The sequence below is a fragment of the Aquarana catesbeiana genome, linkage group LG01 (genome assembly GCF_042186555.1).
Source record: "Aquarana catesbeiana isolate 2022-GZ linkage group LG01, ASM4218655v1, whole genome shotgun sequence".
Lineage (NCBI taxonomy): Eukaryota > Metazoa > Chordata > Amphibia > Anura > Ranidae > Aquarana > Aquarana catesbeiana.
In genome coordinates, this window is record NC_133324.1 from 168,379,123 (window position 1) to 168,403,321 (window position 24,199).

The 24,199-nt window shown below is 43.2% G+C and overlaps 1 long non-coding RNA gene across 1 annotated transcript; it reads right to left on the minus strand.

Moving 5' to 3' along the window:
- Nucleotides 1–8,740: 8,740 nt before the first annotated feature.
- LOC141125175 (uncharacterized) lies at nt 8,741–23,753 on the minus strand. The gene is made up of 2 exons (XR_012241374.1): nt 23,352–23,753; nt 8,741–9,251 (listed from the first exon to the last, which is right to left on the minus strand). It is a non-coding gene; the product is annotated as an uncharacterized lncRNA (long non-coding RNA).
- Nucleotides 23,754–24,199: the final 446 nt, after the last annotated feature.

Genomic DNA, 24,199 nt, shown 5'->3' on the forward strand with positions numbered 1-24,199 from the left:
TTTTTGCCTTTTTCTGGATCAACTGTGGGTAAAGATTGTGTATATGAGATTGTATGATTTTTTTTTTTATATTGTTTATACTAGATGGACTTGTGTCTTTTTTTCAACCTGACTAACTATGTAACTATGTAGCTTCCAGGTAATGGGGAGCATCTAACCTCTTTCCATGGTGCAGTGCTGACACCTAGTATTTTGAGATGGCTGTAACAGAGGAAGGAACAGTGAGGGAATGATGTGAAGGCAAGTATAACTGAGTCAGGGGATGTGCTTTAAAGAGACCATGTCACTGCCTTGAATGGGTAAGGTGATGGGTTCTTCTTTAAGACACTAACATTGCAGATAGATAGATGAAATTAGTTGCAACTCAACTAAAAAATATCTCACTAGATTTAATGACGTCATTTGTCTCAGATGTCTACTTTCATCTTTGGACTAAATTCGCAACAGTTTCATTATAAAGTACTATTATTAAGGAAGATAAGCTCATCTTCTGTAAATTAGTCTATCAGCAATAATGAGCCCTCCTGACAGTCACAATGAGATCTTGTTACCATAAGATCAGTATATAATCATCTCAAATTTATGAAGACTCACATGCAGAATGTACTTCTTTGGTTTAGTCAGATGAAATGGAGTTTCCCTTTTCTGTAAAAAATGGAAAGCAGACATTTTATCCAACTAGTTCAAGAGGTGCAGAGTGAAGAAGCAAAAAAGTGTATTCAGACCCCCTTAAATTTTTCACTCTTTGTTATATTGCAGCCATTTGCTAAAATTATTTAAGTTCATTTTTTTCCTCATTAATGTACACACAGCACCCCATATTGACAGAAAAACACAGAATCGTTGACATTTTTGCAGATTTATTAAAAAAGAAAAACTGAAATATCACATGGTCCTAAGTATTCAGACCCTTTGCTCAGTATTTAGTAGAAGCACCCTTTTGATCTAATACAGCTATGAGTCTTTTTGGGAAAGATGCAACAAGTTTTTCACACCTGGATTTGGGGATCCTCAGCCATTCCTCCTTGCAGATCCTCTCCAGTTCTATCAGTTTGGATGGTAAACGTTGGTGGACAGCCATTTTTAGGTCTCTCCAGAGATGCTCAACTGAGTTTAAGTCAGGGCTCTGGCTGGGCCATTCAAGAACAGTCATGGAGTTGTTGTGAAGCCACTCCTTCGTTATTTTAGCTGTGTGCTTAGGGCCATTGTCTTGTTGGAAGGTAAACCTTTGGCCCAGTCTGAGGTCCTGAGCACTCTAGAGAAGGTTTTCATCCAGGATATCCCTGTACTTGGCCGCATTCATCTTTCCCTCGATTGCAACCAGTTGTCCTGTCCCTGCAGCTGAAAACCACCCCCACAGCATGATGCTGCCACCATCATGGTTCACTGTTGGGACTGTATTGGACAGGTGATGAGCAGTGCCTGGTTTTCTCCACACATACCGCTTAGAATTAAGGCCAAAAAGTTCTATCTTGGTCTCATCAGACCAAAGAATCTTATTTCTCACCATCTTGGAGTCCTTCAGGTGTTTTTTAGCAAACTCTATGCGGGCTTTCATGTGTCTTGCACTGAGGAGAGGCTTCCGTCGGGCCACTCTGCCATAAAGCCCCGACTGGTGGAGGGCTGCAGTGATGGTTGACTTTCTACAACTTTCTCCCATCTCCCGACTGCATCTCTGGAGCTCAGCCACAGTGATCTTTGGGTTCTTCTTTACCTCTCTTACCAAGGCTCTTCTCCCCCGATAGCTCAGTTTGGCCGAACGGCCAGCTCTAGGAAGGGCTCTGGTCATACCAAATGTCTTTCATTTAAGGATTATGGAGGCCACTGTGCTCTAAGGAACCTTAAGTGCAGCAGAAATTTTTTTGTAACTTTGGCCAGATCTGTGCCTTGCCACAATTCTGTCTCTGAGCTCTTCAGGCAGTTCCTTTGACCTCATGATTCTCATTTGCTCTGACATGAACTGTGAGCTGTAAGGTCTTATATAGACAGGTGCGTGGCTTTCCTAATCAAGTCCAATCAGTATAATCAAACACAGTTGGACTCAAATGAAGGTGTAAAACCATCTCAAGGATGATCAGAAGAAATGGACAGCACCTGAGTTACATATATGAGTGTCACAGCAAAGGGTCTGAATACTTAGGACCATGTGATATTTCAGTTTTTCTTTTTTAATAAATCTGCAAAAATGTCAACAATTCTGTGTTTTTCTGTCAATATGGGGTGCTGTGTGTACATTAATGAGGGAAAAAAATGAACTTAAATGATTTTAGAAAATGGCTGCAATATAACAAAGAGTGAAAAATTTAAGGGGGTCTGAATACTTTCCGTTCCCACTGTAACTTGTAGCTTCATAGCACCAAAATTCCTTTGGTATGTAAAAATTAAACTCTTCCCTATGTGAAATAATAGCTGTGCCACTTCAAACTTGCCTCTTTCCTTGGACCTTTAGTTCTTCTCAGGTGCATGCCCAGGAGCGCATTCCCGCTAAGCGTTTCCGCATGTCAAGTAGAAATGAACGGGACGCTCAATGAAGCCACCACCAATGTAAAACCAACTTTTATATAATAGGTAGAGAATTCACAACATGTATTCTCCTCTGTCCACCTCCCACCCCAATGTGCTTCACCCTACAAACTCCTAAACATGGAGACCTTCCCTATATGAATTTCATGTACAAATGCATTTGGCATACAAAATTAGGATTTTACTTTCTTGAGCAATATTAATTACATGTGCTTCAGTAGATGAAAAGACTATTTATGATAATGTAAATGGGCACTTGGCCAGGCATATTTTTATTTATTCAAAAATTCCTTAGGTTGGTTCGTGTTTTATACTTTTGTTGTAACATCTTTGCTACCTTCTGGACTAAACTAGGACCGTACTAAGAATTTTATCATAGCCTGGCCTGGTAGGACTAAGGTCAGTGTAATGATCCTGTTCGGCAGCTATCAGTGATGTGATCATGCAACATATGATTGTACCATGGCTTCTTCACTGCTCGCTGCGACAGCCTCAACATCATCAAAATCCCCAACAGTGAGAGGATAGGCCAAAGAACATAGCAGACTCATGGTTGGAAAGATAAAGAACTGTGTTTGTGGATACACTCATGGCCACCACCCCGTTTAACCCCGTTTAACTCATGGCCACCACCCACGTACACATGATCAGACTTTCCGCCAACAAAACCGTGGATTTTTGTTTGAAGGTTGTTGGCTCAAACTTGTCTTGCATACACACAAATGTTGGCCAACAATTCCGAACGTGAGAACGCAGTCACGTATGATGAGCCGAGAAAAAGGATGTTCAATAGCCAGTGCAGCTCCTTCTGCTTGATTCCGAGCATGCGTGAACTTTTGTGTGATGGACTTGTGTACACATGATTGGACTTTCTTACAACAAAGTTTTGTGGGCGGAAAATTTGAGAACCTGCTAGCAAACATTTGTTGGCGGAAAGTCCGACAGCAAATGTTCGATGGAGCATCCACATGGTCGGACTTTCCAACAACAAGCTCACATCCAACATTTCCCGTCACAAAATCCGACCGTGTGTACGCGCCATTAGCCTGTTACATTAGACATATCTGACAACATTCAACAAATATCAGAGAATTTGTACTTTTTAATGCATGAACATTTTTTAAGATTTCATCCTAAATTCCATACATAGCACTAGTCTTTAGTAACTCTTTATCTGTTTTTGTTTGTCATGCCATACTTTTTATAACAGTAGTATATTAGAATTGAAATTATAACTTCTATATTCTTTTTTTTTTTTTTTTCTGTTTTAAAGAAAAGATGCTTAGTTGTTCCTTTTTTTTTTACTGACTTATTTTTCAATCACATTTCAAACTCCTATTAAAATAGCAGGGAACATTTCTTTTATTCCAACAGTAAGTACTTTTCTTGAGAAGTGTCCTTTATAATGCTAGCTTGGAGCAGCCTGACCTTGTAAGATGTTCACGTATTTTTGTAAGGATCATCAGAAAATCAGAAGTTTCTAAATCTATAACTGGGTTTTTAAGTTGTGCAATGGCTAAGAGCAAGCAATAACAAAGTTAAGGGGAAAAGTGTGCAATATATTCTTTTAACTTCTGATATTGATATATCTAAAGATGACAACAGATGTGCAAATATCTCACTGTGAATGACGGGAAATTATTTTTTTCCCATCCCCATTTTCAGAGTGTCAGGAGCCACTGCAATTCTCACCAGAAAATAATAGTAACATACCTGTTCTTTTCATTCGTAGGAATACTGAGGCAACATACACTATTTTACCAAAAGTATTGAGACGCCTGCCTTTACATACACATGAACTTTAATGGCAGTCTTAGTCTGTAGAGTTTAATATTGAGTTGGCCCACAATTACAGCTATAACAGCTTTTTAGGAGTGTGTCTATGGGAATGTTTGACCGTTCTTCCAGAAGCGCATTTGTGAGGTAAGGCACTGATGTGGATGAGAAGGCCTGGCTCGCAGTCTCCTCTAATTCATCCCAAAGGTATTCTATCGGGTTGAGGTCAGGATTCTGAGTAGGCCAGTCAAGTTCATCCACTCCAAACGTGCTCATCCATGTCTTTATGGACAGTCATGTTGGGACAGGAAGGGGCCATCCCCAAACTTATTCCCACAACATTAGGAGCATGAAATTGTCCAAAATGTCTTGGTATGCTGACGCCTTATGAGTTACCTTCACTGGAAGTAAGGGGCCAAGCCCAAACCCTGAAAAACAACCCCACACCATAATCCCCCCTCAACTAAATGATTTGGACCAGTCCACAAAGCAAGGTCCATAAAGACATGGATGAGCGAGTTTGGGGTGGAGGAACTTGACTGACCTGCACAGAGTCCTGACCTCAACCCGATAGAACACATTTGGGATTACAGCGGAGACTGCGAGCCAGGTCTTCTCGTCCAACATCAGTGCCTGACCTCACAAATACGCTTCTGGAAGAATGGTCAAACATTCCCATAGACACACTCCTAAACCTTGTGGACAGCCTTCCCAGAAGAGTTGAAGCTGTTATAGCTGCAAAGGGTGGGCCAACTCAATATTGAACCCTACGGACTAAAACTGGGATGTCATTTTAAATTCATATGCATGTAAAAGGCAGGCGTCACAATACTTTTGGTAATATAAGGTATATATAGCCCAACTGAAGGGAGATTGTCTAGAAAGTTGTGTAATAATGAGTGGCTTCAATACATCCCCCTAAAGCCTCATGCTCACTGGACATTTTTTCAGATGCTCCCAAGGGCGTCTGTTGTTGTTTTTTTTTTTTCCCTGCCTCTAAACAACCCTGCAGGTTAGCCTATGTGTCCATGCACACACTTTTAGAGGAGTTTAGAGGTAGGGAGGGACATTTAGCGCATCCAGGATCAGTGCGTTTTTGGCAGAAAAAATTTAAACGTTTAAATATGTTTAAACGCTTGTTAGCATTAGGCACATTTAGCACTTGAGTATAAATTCATTACAATGGTCAGAATAAATTATAATTCTGGCCAATTAAATTAATTACTGCCCAAATGCTTGATGCGGATAAATGCACCTAAACATGTTAAATGTGTTTACAAGCATCAAGCGTTTTTTTTTTTTGCCAAAATGCTGCTGCCAGGAAGAAACGCATATTGGAAAGACAGAGAAATGTCCAGTGTGCATGAGGCCTTAGGGATCAGCAAAAGGACAGAAAGGGCCTTTATGTTACCAGGCTTAGATGATCGTGCAGCAGCAAATGTAAAGAAAGCAGTAATCCCCTTTATATAACTTATAAATTGTGCACAGTCTACAATAGTTTACAGTATGCGATGATCAGCAGAATCTGCAGAGTGCAGTGATCTGGTAATGGACTGTGGGGGAATCCCATGCCATTTTTTTCAATGACTTTTATCTGTATTGCCGAGACCCGACAATTCATTATAGCCGCGAGTAGTTTTAAATGACTTTTTTTCCTTTAGAAATGTCATTTTGTGCAGGGACTGTTCTAAATGCGGGAAACATGCGCTACTTTACAGGCATACTATAGACACCCCCCAGGTACGAAATTTAAAGGAATATTTCACTTTTATAGTTTCACTTTAAGCATTATTAAAATCACTGCTCCCGAAAAAAATGACGTTTTTAAAGCTTTTTTTTGCATTGATACATGTCCCCTGGGGCAGGACCCAGGTCCCCAAAAACTTTTTATGACAATACCATGCATATTAAAATTACCACTTTTGATTTCTCCCATAGACTTTTAAAGGGTGCTCCGCGGCTTTCGAATTTGCCGCGAGCACCCCAAATTGTTTGCTGTTCGGCGAACAGACGAACAGCCAATGTTCGAGTCGAACTCATGTTCGACCCGAACATAAAGCTCATCCCTAATAGTGTGTTTAGGCCCCCCTGTGTGTTTCTTTCTGTGTGCTCTACGTTTGATTCCGTGTACCGACTTTGGCTTGTTCTCCAGACTACCCCTGTCTGCTTGTAGCCCCGACCTTTGGCATGTTCTCCTGACCATCCCAGTCTGTTTGTTACCCCGACCCTTGGCTTGTCCTTCTGACTATTCCTTGTTGCCCTGCACTGCTGCTTCCTCTCCATCCACCAGAAGATGCCAAGAGCGTGAGCTGGGAGACCCTGGGAGTCAGCTGCAGCGAAGTCCATCCTCACTATCAGAGGCTCTGGTGAAAACCTGCTGGCTTTTAGACTCCGCACCCTGGAAATCTTATGCTCTAGCTCCCTGTTTGATCTGTGTCGGTGCTCAGGTGGAGACGAAGGGTCCACAAGCTTAGAGGTGTGCTCCTGACCCCAATGGAGTGCATCTGTCACCTGGTCTCAGGTGACCTGACATCAGATCTATCCCTAAACCTGATTGTTGATTGCTCCTGTCTGCCTCTGGAAGAATCTTCCATAAATATAGTAGGAGGGTCAACCACTGGGTTATGAAAGATAAATGTTTGGGAAGAGCTGTTCAGAGCTCTCTTTGTCCTGGGACTCTGGCCTGGGATACGTTGCTGCTAGGCTTCTGTATGTGCTTGTCTGTGGGCTTGAAAGAATCCAGATTTGAAAACATTTGCTGGATGATACTACCTTAGGTAATGGGGCTGGAAAAGGACACATTTTCACTAAAGAGTGTCACATGGAAGGTCCCTCCAGACATTCCAACCTACCTTAGTGCTTCCTCCTGGACTTTTTTTTTTCTTGTATAGACCACCAGTACTTGGACATTTTTGCTCACAATACCTAGTGATATTAAAGCCTTCTTTCCTGACCAATGATACTGGGGCATTTTTTTTCCCTCCTACTAATGCATAGTTGCCAACAGTCCCAATTTTCCTGGGACAATCCCGATTTTGGGACCCTCGTCCCGATCGGAGGCCATCCCGATTCGGGATTTTGTCCATGGAAAAACAGGAATGTTTGGCTCTGCAGCAGTTCTGGCTCCTGGCTCCAAGAAAATGGCCGCTGGTACCGCCGCAAGAGCTTTCCCTTTGTGTTCAACTACATCTCCTCTCTTTCCTCATGTTCGGTGGAGAGGGGAGGGGCCGATCCGTGCAGCCAATGAATCAGCTTCTCTCTTCACAATTTTCCAGCCAGGGTTAACTGCACGGATCGGCCCTTCCCCTCTCCACTGAACACAAGGAATGTATCAGTTACAGAGATGGGACAAACCTTTTATCACTGGCAGGGGTGCTTACAATTATCAGCTTTTATCTATTTATTTAAAACCTTTATCCCAAAAGGGAATTTTTTTTTTTGCTGAAACTGCTTATAAAGCATGAGCCGAAGTTTGGCTTCAATTTGTTAGTGTATTTAAATCTACTAGTACATTTAACACTCCGCTTCCACAGACTGACAGTGCCCCCTGCGCTCCTTCATCCAGAGTGGGGGCACCCTAATACAGGAGGTGTGTTACTGGCTAGATCACCAGGTGAAAACAGAGGGGGAAAACTGAAAAAAAAAAAGAATATGAATGCAGCCATCACATCTAATGATTGGTAAGCTGCAATATATACAATTTTTGGTTTTGGATTTAATACTACTTTAAATGTGTTTTAGGGTCCAGAGGTATTTAGTAGGCCTGGATGCATTTGGTATTTTAATGCAAGTAGATGTAACATAATTCAATTGTTTTTGTAGTCTAAAAAAAGAATAGTAACACACAAATGCAATAAAAACATCCTTTGATGTTTAAAGAATGTTTTTCTGATGTGGATAATGAAGAGATTATAAAGTAATTATTGATACTAAACAGAAGGACCCTAAAGTGGCTTTCCCTTAGAGTAGAAATAAAAAAATACTGCACCGATAATTATATTTATTTATGTTCAATGGGAAGCACACATGTTATCTCCTAGGCAGCCCGTATCATTAGCTCCACTTCTGAATGCAAAGTATATAGGAAGCCCCATACTAGCTTCTTCTGCTCAAATTACTGGAACTATGATTGAGATGCAGATAATTGTGTTGGTTTATAAGCCTATGTTGAGTGGCTATGGAATGGTAGGAGATAAAAGTCAGCTACGTGACTCTTTATGGATGAGGCTGCTTGCTTTGTTAATACTTTTACACTTTGAGGTTATCCAGCATGGGAGATTAGGATCAAATGGCAAGAAAATAAGCAAGGATCTCAGAATGACAGTCCAAACACATCTTTTTCAGCACACCTTGAGGACACTGTTATGACTAATTTCTGATTGGGACTCCAAAACAAAGTTAATACTGCAGCTGCAGGAACAGATTCACAGGACGCAATGACTGTGTTTAAAATGTCCGTTCAGTGTCAAAATTTATTATTACATGTTCTTTTATTCATAGATAAGAAAGGGGTGGTGTGAGATGTTATTAAAAACTAACAAATAGAAATATGCTAATAAAAGCTAACAAATAGAAATATATTATTAAAAGCCAGCGAATAGAACAATTGTAAAAGTAAAACCTTGAGAGGGGAGGGGGGAGTAGAGAGCTTTTAGCAGAAGATGTGTCTGTGTGTTAGGTGAAGGTTACAGAACACATTTCAACAGTGAGAACAAAATGGAGTCTCTTGTGTTTAAATGAACAGTACAGTGAATGTCCATGTCATTTCCCTCCTTTTGTTTATTTGAGATCATTCTTCTCCGTGTTACATTCAGCCGGTTGCTGGTAACTCCTGTTACATTGGCGCAGAGAGACGTCCTGTTCAGCTCTCTCCTAGCTTTCTCACAATAATGGGTTCATCAGGGCTGGTGGACCATTTGTTGATAAAGCAGGTAGTCACACAGAGGCATAGCCTGATGAGGAAGTAAATAACAAATATGAGAAATAGGAACATCACAATGTAAGCGCCTAGTTTCTGTAACCATGTTGCTATGCCATATAAAAAGTCACTAAAACCTCCTAAACCTTTAAGGGGTTCCATCCATCTTTAGCAATATCTCTGGCCTTGTTCTGTAGTTCTCTTATCTTAGCAAGATGCCCTTTAATAATATCCTCATTATCAGAAATGTATATACAACAGTCAGTGTGAAATACCTTGAGCTGCAGTGAGATAATTTAGCGTTAATCTGTGCTCTAATACTACTTTTTTAAGCTGAGCCATTTCTTCACTTAATAAACCTATATTAGTGGTAGTAAGGTTAATAATCTCATCTACAATTCTAGTGTAATTATTTATTCTTTTCATTGCTTCAATTCCTCATCCTGTCCAGGAAGGGAGCCATGACCATGCCATGTCACCTTCAGTGAACAGCTCTCTTTTGAACACTAAAGGGTATTCTGGACTTTGATCTGGTCGCACTGTATCTTTGTGAACAGCCAAATCAGGTGCTAACTTCCCAATATAACATGCACCTGTAACATTAGTAGGAAGACAGGCGTAAGCTTTATTTCCACATATATAATATAACCCTCTACGTATGGATGGTACAGTATGCCTGCTCCTAAAATACCAGAAGCAATAAAATGTAATCTCAGGTAACCGATATTTTCACATATTGGGAACTGTGAGCAATTTGTACTATAAAGGGTTCTATTTAGTTTTGGATCTGGGATATAATAATATTGACCATAGTTTCCTCCATAAACTGTAATTTTTGCTCCTGTGCAATCTGAATTGCCCAACCGTGTACATTTAGTGTTAAACGGGCGTGTAATGTTTAAACAAATCTGTGGAGTGTCTATCTGTTTTGAAACCATCAAAGTTACTGATCTGTGCTCATTTGCTGTGGAGACTATGCATGGGCCATTTATTCTGGTTCTGCTTAGATCTGTGAATTTGAGAGGCATTGCTATCATGGGTATTGTTTCTGTTTGGGGATGTACAGTAAGTGAGAACACACCCAGCAGTTACTAGCATTGCTATGGGTTGCATACAATTTTAACATTTGGATGAAAGGGTTATTTTTCCATGTCTCAGTTCTCACAAACAACAAAAAGAAAAGAAACATTATCATAATTTTTTCAAATGATATCATCACTTCAGGATTTTCTTTAAGTGACTGGCATGAATCCAGGTGGGCTTTCCTTCCACATTGACAGCAGAACCGGTTGTCAAAAGCACCAAATGTGGTCCGTCAAATTTTGGTTCTAGCGGCTTTCTGACGTGTTGCTTGACCACCACCCAGTCACCTGGTTGGATTTTGTGAATACCTGAAACTGAATCTGAGTCTGGCATAGATTTATATGCACCTTCATGTATTTTATTCAATATTCTTTGCAAAATCTGAACATATTCTAACAGACTAGAGTGAGAAGCCTGCAACTGTTGGGGAAAATATAGCCCTGTTTTGGGTGGCCTTCCAAACAAAATCTCATAGGGGGACAGCCCATGTGGTTGTTTAGGGGTAGTTCGTACAGAATATAGGGCTAATGGCAAAGCTTCCACCCATCCTTTTCCTGTATCTGCTTTAATTTTTGCACATCTGTTTTTCAAAATTCCATTAAGTCTCTCAACTTTACCACTACTTTGTGGATGATAAGGTGTATGGAAAGCTTGCTGTATGTGAAGGGCTTCCATTACCTCTTTCATTACTTCCACAGTAAAATGGGTTCCTCTGTCACTCTCAATAGTTTCAGGAACTCCATATCTACAAACTATTTCATTCTAAATTTTCTTTACTGTTGTTTTTGCATTTGCTTTAGCTACCAGCCAGCACTCGGGCCAACCTGAGAACATGTCAACACACACTAAAGTACTCATAGGTGCCTATTCTGGGCATCTGAATGTAGTCTATTTGAATTCTTTGGAAAGGGAAATCTGGCTTAGGAGAATGCTTTTGGGGAACATGGACAGGCCTCCCTGCATTGTACAGAGCACAAGTAAGACATGAAGCACAAAACCTGGCTGTAAATGCACTAAATCCAGGTGCTATTCAATAGCAGTCAGTAAGTGCCACCATCGCGCCCTTAGCAAGATGACAGACACCATGTGCCAGTTGTGCTAAAACTAGGTACAAACTCCTGGGTAGACACCACCTGTTGTCAGCGCTCCACAGGCCCTGCTGATTTTGGGTAGCATTACATTTGATCCACTTATCCTTCTCTTCATCAGGGGCCTGGTTCTGCAACTGAATTCGAGTTTCTACATCCCACTGCTCTTTATGAGGGGAATCTGTCCCCACTACCTGGGCGTCCCCTACAGTGGGTATGACTCTAAATGCCATAAGGGCAGCATCCTTTGCCACTTGGTCCGCTAAAGCATTTCCTCTGGCTGTCATGTCATTTCCCCTTGCATGTCCTTTTACCTTCAAGATGGCAACTTCTGCTGGTTTCTGAAAGGCCTCAAATAGCCGCTCTATGAGTTTTGCATGTCTCACTGGCTTCCAAGCACTAGTCAGGAAGTTCCGTGCTTTCCAAATAGGCTCAAAATCGTGAGCTATTCCAAACGCATATCTGCTGTCAGTGTAAATGTTTCCCCTTTGATTCTCTAGGAGATGACATGCTTTGACTACAGCACACAACTCCGCTTCCTGTGCTGACATCTGGGGTATAAATGCTTCCTGATGTAAAATGGTGTCTGTAGTGGTTACAGTAAACCCTGTGTGTGGCTGACCATCATCCATGTAAAATCTGGAACCATCTACGAATAAGTGTGTGTCACAATCTGATAAGGGCTCATCTTTTGCTGGTGTGACAGAGGCCCTTTCTACCGCCATCAGAGCCATACAATCATGAGAAAAACTCTCAGGTTCTACAACAGTACCATTTGTTGCATCTTTCTCATCAATTATAGAAAGAAGAGTAGCTGGATTTATCGTTTGATTGTTAAATTTGATGGAGCAAAAAGAGCAGACTGGTACTTGTCAAATCTACTGGCAGACACATGTCTGGTATTTACTTGATTCATGATTTCCTGTACTGCATGTGGTACATACAGGATCAGAGCAGAATCTAGTACAAGCTCAGTTACTTTGTCTAGCAACAAAATGCAGGCTGCTATGGCTCGCATACAACTGGGGGAGCCTTTGATGACAGGGTCTAATGAGGCTGATACATACATCACAGGCCTCTGTTTGTCTCCATGTAGCTGGGTGAGTACACCTGCAGCAAATCCATTGACTTTATGACAGAACAATGAGAAAGTCTTAGTATAGTCAGGAAGTCCAATGGCGGGAGCTTCAGACAAAGTTTTAATTTTAATTTTCATCTGCAATTCATTGTCCCATGCGAGCTTGAAAGGGTTTCTAGTGGTAGCCTCATACAGAGGAGCCATAAGTTCTGATACATTTGGAATCCAGTCCCTACAATATCCCACTAACCCCAGGAAGGCACATAGTTGCCGTACATTTCTTGGCTTTTCAAATTTTTGTAGAGTTTTAACTGGATCTGGGGTTAGGTGACGGATTCCATATGAAATGCAGTGACCCAGGAAGATCACTTTCTCTTGGCAGTATTGTAGCTTATCTTTGCTAACATTGTTGTTACTGTTATAGAGAAACATGAGAAGGCTTACTATTTCTCTGCTACAAATTTCCTTTGTATCAGAACAAATAAGCAAATCGTCTATGTACTGAAGCAAAATTGTGTTTGGGTGTGAGGGGGACCATTGGTCCAATACTTGCTTTAACGCAGTATTATATTCAGAGGGGATACTCACACAGCCTTGGGGCAATATTGTCCATGCTAACTTTTGGGCATCATGGGTAAATGAAAAAAGGTGCCAGCAATCTGGGTACAGGGGCACAGAAAAGAAAGTGCTTGCAAGATCGATCAATGTAAAGCAGGTGCTGGAGGCAGGTATTCCACTTAGTAAAGTGCGAAGGTTGGGCACGATCGGGGTATCTGCCTCAGTTATATTGTTAATGGCTCTCAAATCATGCACCATGCAGTATATCAACTGCCCACCCTTCTTGTCTGGCTTCTTTGCAATTGGGAACAGGGGTGTATTGACTTGGGACTTAATTGGTACAACAACCCATGCTGCTTTCAGTTAAGTGATTTGATCCTTTATCCCCTCAGTCTGAGCAATACTCAGTGGGTACTGTTTAACCACCTCAATACAGGGCACTTGAACCCCCTTCCTGCCCAGACCAATTTTCAGCTTTCGGTGCTCTCACACTTTGAATGACAATTACCGTATTTATCGGCGTATAACACGCGCCGGCATATAACATGCACCCCAAGTTTAGGAGGGAATTTTAAGGAAAAAAACTTTTAGGAGGGAAGTTTAAGGAAAAAAAACTTACATTTAAATGCCCATCAATGCAGCCTCATCAGTGTTCATCTGCAGCCTTTCCCCAGTGTCCAGTGCAGCCTTGTCAGTGCAGCTTTGCCCCAGTGCAGCCTTGTCCCCAGTGCAGCTTTGCCCCAGTGCAGCCTTGTCCCCAGTGCAGCTTTGCCCCAGTGCAGCCTTGTCCCCAGTGCAGCCTTGTCCCCAGTGCAGCCTTGTCCCCAGTGCAGCCTTGTCCCCAGTGCAGCCTTGTCCCCAGTGCAGCTTTGCCCCAGTGCAGCCTTGTCCCCAGTGCAGCTTTGCCCCAGTTCAGCTTTGCCCCAGTGCAGCCTTGTCCCCAGTGGTCCGTGCAGCCTTGTCGCCGCCGACATACAAACGTTTAGTTTGTATTTTTAAACATGGCGCCGCGGAGTTCGGAGGGACTCGGGGGCGCTCGTTCAGCTGAACGAGCGCCGCCGAGGACACAGTGACTGGGCGGAGCCGAGATACACATATCCGAGGGTTCTCGGCTATTCTCTGCGCCGTTCACAGTCACGCCCAGTCCCTATGATGGACATAACAGAGGTCCAATGGCGGGACTGGGCGTGACTGTGAACGGTGCCGAGAAAAGCCGAGAACCCTCGGCTATGTGTATCTCGGCTCCGCCCAGTCACTGTGTCCTCGGCGGCGCTCATTCAGCTGAACGAGCGCCCTCGAGTCCCTCCGAACTCCGCGGCGCCATGTTTAAAAATACAAGCTATGTGAATGTCGGCGGCGATCGCGGCGATCGCTCCGACAGATCACAAAAATAGCGGGGATCGGCGTATAACACGCACCCACGATTTTCCCCTTATTTTAAGGGGAAAAAAGTGCGTGTTATACGCCGATAAATACGGTACTCAGTCATGCAACACTGTACCTAAATGAAATTTGTGTCCTTTTTTTCACACAAATAGAGCTTTATTTTGGTTGTATTTAATCACTAATGGGTTTTTTATTTTTTGTGCTACAAATAAAAAAAGACCGTAAATTTGGTGAAAAATTGCCTTTTTCTTTGTTTTTGTCATAAAATTTAGCAAATTAGTAATTTTTCTTCATAAATTTTGGCCAAAATTTATACTGCTATATATCTTTAGTAAAAATAACCCAAATTAGTGTATATTATTTGGTCTTTGTGAAAGTTATAGAGTCTACAAACTATGGTGCCAATCACTGAAAATTGAAAACATCTGATCAGGCCTTAAGTTCATCAGGTGAATCTCATTTCTTGAAGTACTAACAAGTCAGAAAAGTACAAATACCCCCCAAATGACCCCTTTTTAGAAAGTAGACATTCCAAGGTATTAAGTAAGTAGCACGGTGAGTTTTTTTAAGTTGTCATTTTTTCCCACAATTCTTTGCAAAAGGAAGATTTTTATTTTTTTTTACAAAATTGTCATATTAACTGGTTATTTCTCTCACAGAGCATATGCATACAACAAATTACACCCCAAAATACATTCTGCTACTCCTGCTACTATGGCGATACCACATGTGTGGGACTTTACACAGCCTGGCCACATACAAAGGCCCAACATTGAAGTAGCACCATCAGGCGATCTACGAGCATAAATTGCACATCTCATTTCTCAAACACCTATTACACTTTTGAAGGCCCTGGAGCACCAGGACAATGGAATTCCCCACAAAATGACCCCATTTTGGAAAGCAAACACCCCAATGTATAATCTATGAGGCATAATGAGTCTTTTGAATGGTTATTTTTTTTCCAGAAGTTTTTGGAAAATGTGGAAAAAAAATAAAAATGCATTTTTTTTTTTACACAAAGTTGTCCATTTATAAGATATTTCCAACACATAGCAAATACGTAGCAAAAATGACACCCCAAAATACATTCTGCTACTCCTCCTGAGTATGGCAATACCACATGTGTGGGACTTTTACACAGCCTGGCCACATACAAAGGCCCAACATTGAAGTAGCACCATCAGGCGATCTACGAGCATAAATTGCACATCTCATTTCTCAAACACCTATTACACTTTTGAAGACCCTGGAGTACCAGGACAATGGAATTGCCCACAAAATGACCCCATTTTGGAAAGCAAACACCCCAACGTATAATTTATGAGGCATAATGAGTCTTTTGAACGGTTATTTTTTTTCCAGAAGTTTTTGGAAAATGTGGAAAAAAAATAAAAACGCTTTTTTTTTTTTTACACAAAGTTGTCCATTTATAAGATATTTCCAACACATAGCAAAAATGACACCCCAAAACACATTCTGCTACTCCTCCTGAGTATGGGGATACCACATGTGTGAGACTTTTACACAGCTTGGCCACATACAGAGGCCCAACATCCAAGTAGCACCATCAGGAGTTCTAGGAGCATACATTACATAGATAATTTCCTGGCAACCTATCATTTTGAAGGCCCTTCATATTTCTAACACATAGCATGTACATACCAAGAATTACAATCCAAAATAAATTCTATTGCGGAAAGGGTAAAAAAAAAAAAGTATTACCTGTGCTTTTAGTAGTGTCCACAGAAGAGAGCACTGGTCCAGGCAGCAGTCAAGGATGTGCTTAGCGACAGCAATAGTAATTATCCAGGCAGCAGGCAGGAATATTGTCTATAGTCAGCACAAGAATATTGTCAGCACAGCCAAAGCATTTGTCCATAGAAATTGTCCAGGCAGAGACAGCCAGCACAGCCATAATATTGGTCCTGGTACACTGTTACCTGCAGACACTCATTATTGTACTGCTCTCCAGCCCTTCATAAACATACTGCCTCTTGCTACAGCTAATTATTTGCATAGTCCAGGTAGCAGGCAGAGGTGTGGTCCGTTCATGCAGCAGGCAAAGGCATGATGGCAGTAAGTCAGCAGCAGGCTGAGGACCGCAATCGGGTAAGACTTGTGCACAGGGGCACAGGGGTAGAGGCTTCGACCCACCCAAATCTCTATGAAGCCTCCGAGACTCCAGACCCTAATCAGGAAATTACAAAACCCGGAGAAAACAAAAAACCACAGTAGCAGGGCAACAGATCAGTCCAAGCGGTAGGCAAAAGCATAGTCCATAAAACAGGACAGGGTCAGTTCATGTGCAAGCAGTCCAAGCGGTAGGCAGAAGCATAGTCACAAAACAGGCCAGGGTCAGTTCACGTGCAAGCAGTCCAAACGGTGGACAGAGGCATAGTCTCAAAACAGGCCAGGGTCACTTCATGTGGAAACAGTACAAACGGTAGGCAGGGGCATAGTCAAAAAACAGGCCAGGGTCAGTTCATGTGGAAGGCAGTGGCATGGTTATTTGGGGAAGCATGGGAAGCATCAGCGGGCGAATCTTTTATAACTTATTGGAATTTGGATGATTGCGGGGAGGGCACTGGGTGTTGTCGTTAAAATGAAAGAATCTCATAATCATCTCATATTGGGACCTGGGCATTGTGGCAGAATACATGGGCATATGGTGGATGGGGTTGGTGGACCAATAGGCATGTCCTTCATTTTTATTTGTAAGCCCCATGTTTAGGGTGAGGCCCAAAAATAATTTGAACTCCTTCAAATTTAGATCTCTCCACTCAAACGGACGGGCATAAGATGATTGGGGGTTGCTGGCAATATACTGCTGGGCATACAAATTTGTCTGGTCCACAATAAATTGCAGCATAGTGTCAGGCAAAAACAGGTGAAAGCAATCGATCTCTGTGAAATTTTGGGTGTTGACCTGCACACCTGGCTGTGCTGTGAAAGGGGGAATAATTGGTGATCCCGAGTTGGAAGGCAGCCATATTGGGTTGGCAAGACCATCTGGCATGTATGTAGCAGCCCTGGCTCTTGGGGGACGTGACACTCCAGTAGTTGGGGGAGTTGAATTTCCTGTGCTGGTACTCAGGTGTGATGTGGCAGCACTGGTACTGGGCCTGGGCATTTGTGCGCGGGGCCTATCGCTGGCGGCAGCACTGGTACTGGGCCTTTGTTCCTGGGGCCTATTGCTGGCGGCAGCGCTGATACTGATGGGTGACAGGGGTGATGGGTGATGGTCACAGATGGTTGGCAGTGCGACGGTCATTGATGGGTGACAGGGCATGATCACTGATGGGTGACGGGTGCACCGCTGATGGTCACTGATGGATGACGGGTGACAGGGCACGGTCACTGATGAGTGACAGGCGATGGTCACTGATGGGTGACAGGCCACAGACGGTGACGGGTGATGGTCACAGATGGTTGACAGGCGAAGGTCACTGATGGGTGACGGGTGATAGGCCACGGTCACTGATGGGTGACGGGTGCGCCGCTGATGGTCACTGATGGGTGACGGATGATAGGGCATGGTCACTGATGGGTGACAGGTGACAGGGCACGGTCACTGGTGGGTGACAGGTGATGTGTGACAGGGCACGGTCACTGATGGGTGACGGGTGACAGGGCACGGTCACTGATGGGTGACGGGTGACAGGGCACGGTCACTGATGCGTGACGGTTGCACCGCTGATGGTCACTGATGGCAGTCTCTTATGTGACAGTTGCACTTTTATGGGGTGACTGTTGGGTGACAGATGACAATTGGGGGGGGTGATGGGACAGGTGTGGTGTTGGTGCAGACACTAGTAAACATAGCTCTGTAACTCACTGCTCCTGGCTCTTCTCTCCTCACACTGGAAATGGTGTATGAGGAGAGAAGAGCTGGTAACAGCTAGCGACAGCTCTATGAATGGATCACAGCTGATCACGTGGTACACAGCCCTGGCCAATGGCTGTGTACTATCGTCGGTGACGAGCAGTGTTCCCGGGAACACGCCGCCGCCAACGTGCACGCACAGTGTGCTCACGATCGCGCGCATGCGCTGTGCAATGCGGGAGTTACCATTCGTGATCGGCCGTGACTTCATCACGGCCGATCACATGGTAAACAGCCATGCCCAGTGGCTGTTCACCCCTGGCGGTGACGAGCGGTGTCTCAGTGACAAGCCGCCACCGACAGTACAGGGCTGCGTGCACACGATCGCACGCATGCCCTGTTTAAATGGGCTCACGTCATATGACGTCCGCCCAGAACTAGAGCCTTACCGTCCCGCCGTCATATGACAGTGGGCGGTAGGCTAGTGGTTAATCTGTGGGAGATGGGCTCTTGGTTTAATTTTTATCATGACTGGGGTGCAATCCAGCAGACCTACATCATATTTGCTGGTGGCCCATAATTCAGCGGGAATCACTTTCAATTTTGGTGGAAATGGCGGATTGGAGTCTTGGATTAAAAATACTCCACAGGCAGAATTTAAAACTTCTCCTGACAGACTACTGACCACTTGGACTCCTGTAGGAGTATAGTCTATGTTTGCTAAAATTTGGTTCAAAATGTCAGCTCCCAAAAGATTGGTAGGAACTGTGTCTGAAACTAACACTTTAGTGACAATTTCTGTTTGCTGTCCTAGCCTGAGTTTAAGTGGCTTGGACTCAACCAAATCAGTAGAGGTCCCAGTTAGGCCAACACCAGAGATAACATTTGTAGATAATAATCCTAGAGGTAAGTCCTCTATATTATATATTATATTATATTATATTATATTATATTATATATACTTCGGCTTGCACCAGTATCGATTAAACAGGTTAATTCTGTTTCTCCTCCAGGATAGGGGAGTTCTTGTAAAAATACCTTTACTCTGGCCTCGGGACCATTGTCCCCCCTATTTAACATGATTGATGCTGTCATTTTCGTATGCCTGATCCACTGCTTTTGGCAGAGAACTGGGATCAGCATGAGGTGCCTCTAAGCTCCTTTTCAGTCTACGGTCAGGAAGATGGCAGAATTTGGCTATGTGTCCATCCCCATTACAATTGTAGCATATAATTGGTCCCCGATTGCCATGATTTCTGAAATTGCCTTTGCCTCTTCCTCTTCCTCTCTGCTTCCCCATGTACATAACCTTGGGTTTGCTGTCTTTTTGGTTAATCCTGTTTTCTATGGATAACAGGATAGGAAGGACATCTCGAATAGACATATTGCCTGCCTCAGGCCTTGCTGTGAACAACTTTTTTTTCAACTGGGTTATTAAACCATCAAGAAACTTTGTTTCACCATTTGTGTAGATGAACTTGCAGTTTCTCCCGCCTTCTCTTCCTCTATTTTAATGCCTGCTTCCTCAGCCATATCGCTTAATTGCCTCCAATAAGCCCCTGCTGCTTTCTCTTTACCTTGCTTAGCATTCATAAATTCACCATGTCTGGTTTGTCCATATATTTGGGGCAATTTTTCCTTCAATTTATCACAAACCTCCCGTCCACTAACCATCTTACCTAGATTTTTGACGTCTACACCACATTCTTTAAGCGTATAGCCAGACATGTTGCTTCCCACTGCTTTAATAAGAAGCTGATGAATGTCAGTAGCAAAAGCCTCATATGCTTCCTGCGCAGCGCTAAGGGCTGAATGTGGCCTGAAGACTGAAGGATTATTATCAAGGGCATTGATGATGAACAACCACCAATGTACTGTGCATTACAAGAAAAGACAGGTGGACAACCATGCTGAACACACATTGCCCACTCTTTATGCTCTCTAGGTAGCAGAATTACAGTTCTCCCTTGAGGCCCCAGATACTGCAGTAGCAGCCTCCCAATTGGAACAACTGGACTTCAGGCCCCTTGTGAGCAGTCATAGATATGTTACAGGGGGGGAATAGTGAGGTCTCCATGCCAAGTTGATCTGGCAATACTTTCCACTAAGCTCTCATGGGCAAACCTGCATAGCAAACTCTTCTGAAGATGCTCCAACAGGCAACCATTGCTGATTTTTTAGACCCAGCATCAGACCCTTTCTTACACTGATTTTTTTTCTTCAGACTCCAACTCTGGGAATTATTGACTGGACCCTTCTAAACACACATCCTCTCCAGGCAAAGCCTGGTAGACAAGGACTCTTTCAGAAGGTCACTCTAGATCAGAGTTTCTCAACCAGGGTTCCATGGTACCCTAAGGTTCCTCCAGAGGTTGCTAGGGCTTGAGCAATGAGCAAGTTCTGCCTCCCAAATAAGTTCCCACTGACACCATTGATATTTTCAGCTATCTGTATGGTGGTAAGTCTTCCCAATGACCACAAATGTAAGGAGTATTCTTCCCACTGACCATCACACTAATGTACTGTATCATGAGTTGTAGCAGGGGAGGCCCGTCCATTAAGGGTGCACGGGCGCCGCCCCCTCTATTACGCCACCCCCTATATGTAGAATGGATAGATTCACCGTGGCTACCCCTTAGTCCCCTTTTCAGATGCCGGGCACCTGAATTACAGCAGCAGAGTTTTTTTTTTTAAGCACCTGATTACAGCCATAAGGCCTAACAGGCTTCAAAAAAGGTGGACTTGGAGCACAGAGCATTGTGCCCGGAGCCCACCCAGGTGTGTTAGAAAAGCAAATTAATATTTGCTTTTAAAACATTGAACCGCCTCTCCACCAATCAGGAAGCTTGGGTCTAATACCCGTCACTTGATTGTCTGAAGGCACAGGCGATCCTATTGGATGCCTAGCAGAAGGGAAGAAGAGATGCACAGGAAGTATGAAGGACACAGGAGCCGTCACCTGACCCGCTGCTCATCCCACAGCTCACCGCCATCACCCGCTGCCTGACCCGCCAGCAAGATGGGGTAAGTGCCGGTCAGACAGCAAGGGGGCGGGGGTCACAGTGAGGCTGAATTTGATGGGCACAGTGGCTGCATTTGATGGGCACAGTGGCTGCATATGATGGGCACAGTGACTTTATAAGATGAGGCACAGTGGCTGCATTTGATGGGTACAGTGGCTGCATTTGATGGGGCACGGTGGCTGCATTTGATGGGGCACGGTGGCTGCATTTGATGGGGCACGGTGGCTGCATTTGATGGGGCACGGTGGCTGCATTTGATGGGGCACGGTGGCTGCATTTGATGGGGCACGGTGGCTGCATTTGATGGCCACAGTGAGGCTGCAATTGATGTTTCTTTTCAGTATTTTTCAGTTTGTTTGCCCCCCCCCCCCCCAAAAAAAAAAATGCCACTGAGTTGTAGATATAGTTATTTTTGCAGGGGTTTCCTGAGACCAGAAAGTTATTTCAGGGGTTCCTCTGTGTTGAAAAGGTTGAGAAAGGCTGTCCTAGATATTTATTCACTTCTTCAGCCCACATAACTGAAACAAACCTTGGCCAAAGCTGGATAAATATTCATAACATTAACATTGTGTATTCTCAATGTATCCTCTGGAGAACACTTCCCGGTAGCAGGCAGAAGCAAATAATTCCCTGGGCTTAGGAAGCCTAACAAACCCTGACAACATTAACAAAGCTCAGGCTGGCTACAGCCTAGCTGAATACACTTCATTTAGACTAGGGACACTCCAGCTTATGGTAAAGTCTCTCCCCTAATTATCATAGTCTATTGCTTCCTTTATTGCCTATTAAAGGATCTGAAAGAGCTGCACTGACTAATTTGTTCCCTGCACCCTGAAGAGTGGTCGTTTGGTAGTAGTCATGCATTTTGGCAGGTGCTACTAAGAAACTAGCATATATGGCTTCAAATATTTACAAAACAATACATATATAGCCATATGAGATTTTTGTGATTGGGTTTAGATGTTTAAAACAAAGGCATTCAGACAAAATGATAAAAGCAAATCACAATGTTTACTGGTGTTAATCATTCTAGAAGTACTCCATCTCGTGGGCAAATACTATGTTACACTGAAAGAGGAGAAGCAACTGCAATACTAGAGGCCTTTAGTAAAGCAAAGAATTTTACTCCAAACATTCACATTTATTTATTACAGGTTTTTATATATCCCCAACAATTTACGCAGGGTTTACATATACAGTATAATGTACAGTCACAACAGTCCTTGCCCTCAAGAAGCTTACAATCTAAAAACAGTAACTCACATTCATACATACACATACTAGGGCCAATTTAGACAGAAGCCAACTAACCTACCAGCATTGGAAAAAACAAAAAAATTGGGAAAGGGTAACGCCTATGATAAAGTGTCCCAGGGTGGGTAATACATATAATTGTAATATATATTGTAATAATTGTAATATATTGCACCCTAAATCACATACCCTATACTGGAGATAAAGCCAAATACCTGCTGACAGTAAAAAAAAAGAATTGGGCAGGTACGTTCCTCTAGATCATAGCATATATGAAAGAAAAAGGACCAGAGGGTCAAGAGACAGGATCAATCAAGGAGGAACACACTGGCTATAAACAGGAACAATTGATTTCATAAGAAGACAAAACAGTTTCCCCCCACGCTATAGATAATCGAACTAACCTCCACCACTAAAAAAGTGACATAGTGCAAAGAAACAGATTCACCACCTGGTACCCTCTACATACATGCCAAGTATCCCCATATGTAATTGATATGCAACCACCTGCTGAACCCACTGCTGGGAACAGTGTAGAAACATGCAAAGGACAACTAGTTGTCAATTAAATAAACAAATTGCAAGAACGACGCTGGATGAAAAAAAGGGAATAGCATATGGAGGAAGACCTGTGTAGATCCTGCCACTCCGGAAATATTGGATGGAAAATCACTGGGAACTGAAAAAATCAAAAGTCATGTAGAAAACCAATTCATAAAGAAGGTGCGTTATGTAACAATCCTTTATCCTGCTGCACATTCATAGAGATGTAATTATCAAATCGGACAGTCTAGAAAGCGGCATATTCAAAACATATGAAGTGCAGCCAGACACATACCTTCCGTCCTCTACCCCCTCTGCGATACTGTGTGTAGGAGGGGGGAGGAAGACCAGCTGATCTCAGGATACGAGCAGGAGCAGACAGGGTGAAGATGTGAGAACACCCCCCTCTCCTTATGAGTAACAAACCCCAAAACAGTTCCGGGAGTTAGGGGGAGGGGGGGACACGGAAGGATGGTGTATGGCGTGCAGATAATCCCCCTCAATGTAGGGGCCGCCACTTCCAGATCCACGTGTCCTCGGTAGTCCGGCACTTGGACTCCTACTAGCTGTTCTCAGAGTGTATCCTCATAGACGCCAGGCACCACAGCCGTTCGGCGTTGGGAGCAGGACTAGACCCTGACGGCTCACAGCTGCGATGGGACGCTCCACAATCCAGCTCAAATGAACGTACTGGTAAGGAGATAGATCAGTCTCAAATGAGATCACAGCTGGGAAGGGCGTGTAGGATCAGAAAATGCAAAGGTAACCCAGTGTGTGTATCCATCCTTAAAGCATCCTTAAAACAGCATGTACTTAGGGGGAAAGAAAGGAAGCCATGAATAAAATAGGGGATTGGGAAGTCATTCCAGGTGGTGTCAAGAATAGGGGTGTCTAGCTGACGCGTTTCACTCGGCTGACCGATTTTCTTCAGAGCTAGAGACATAATGAAAAGCATGAAGCTAAATACTAGAATAATTAATCTAATTGGCTACCATGTAGTCCACACGGACTGCCCCCTTAGAACCATTAACCCTACAACACTCAATAATAATGTGCACCCGACATTGCCTGTAAAAACATCACACATACAAAGAATAATTAGATCAAAGAAAAAGTAAATAATAAAAGAACTGGGTGTGAAGT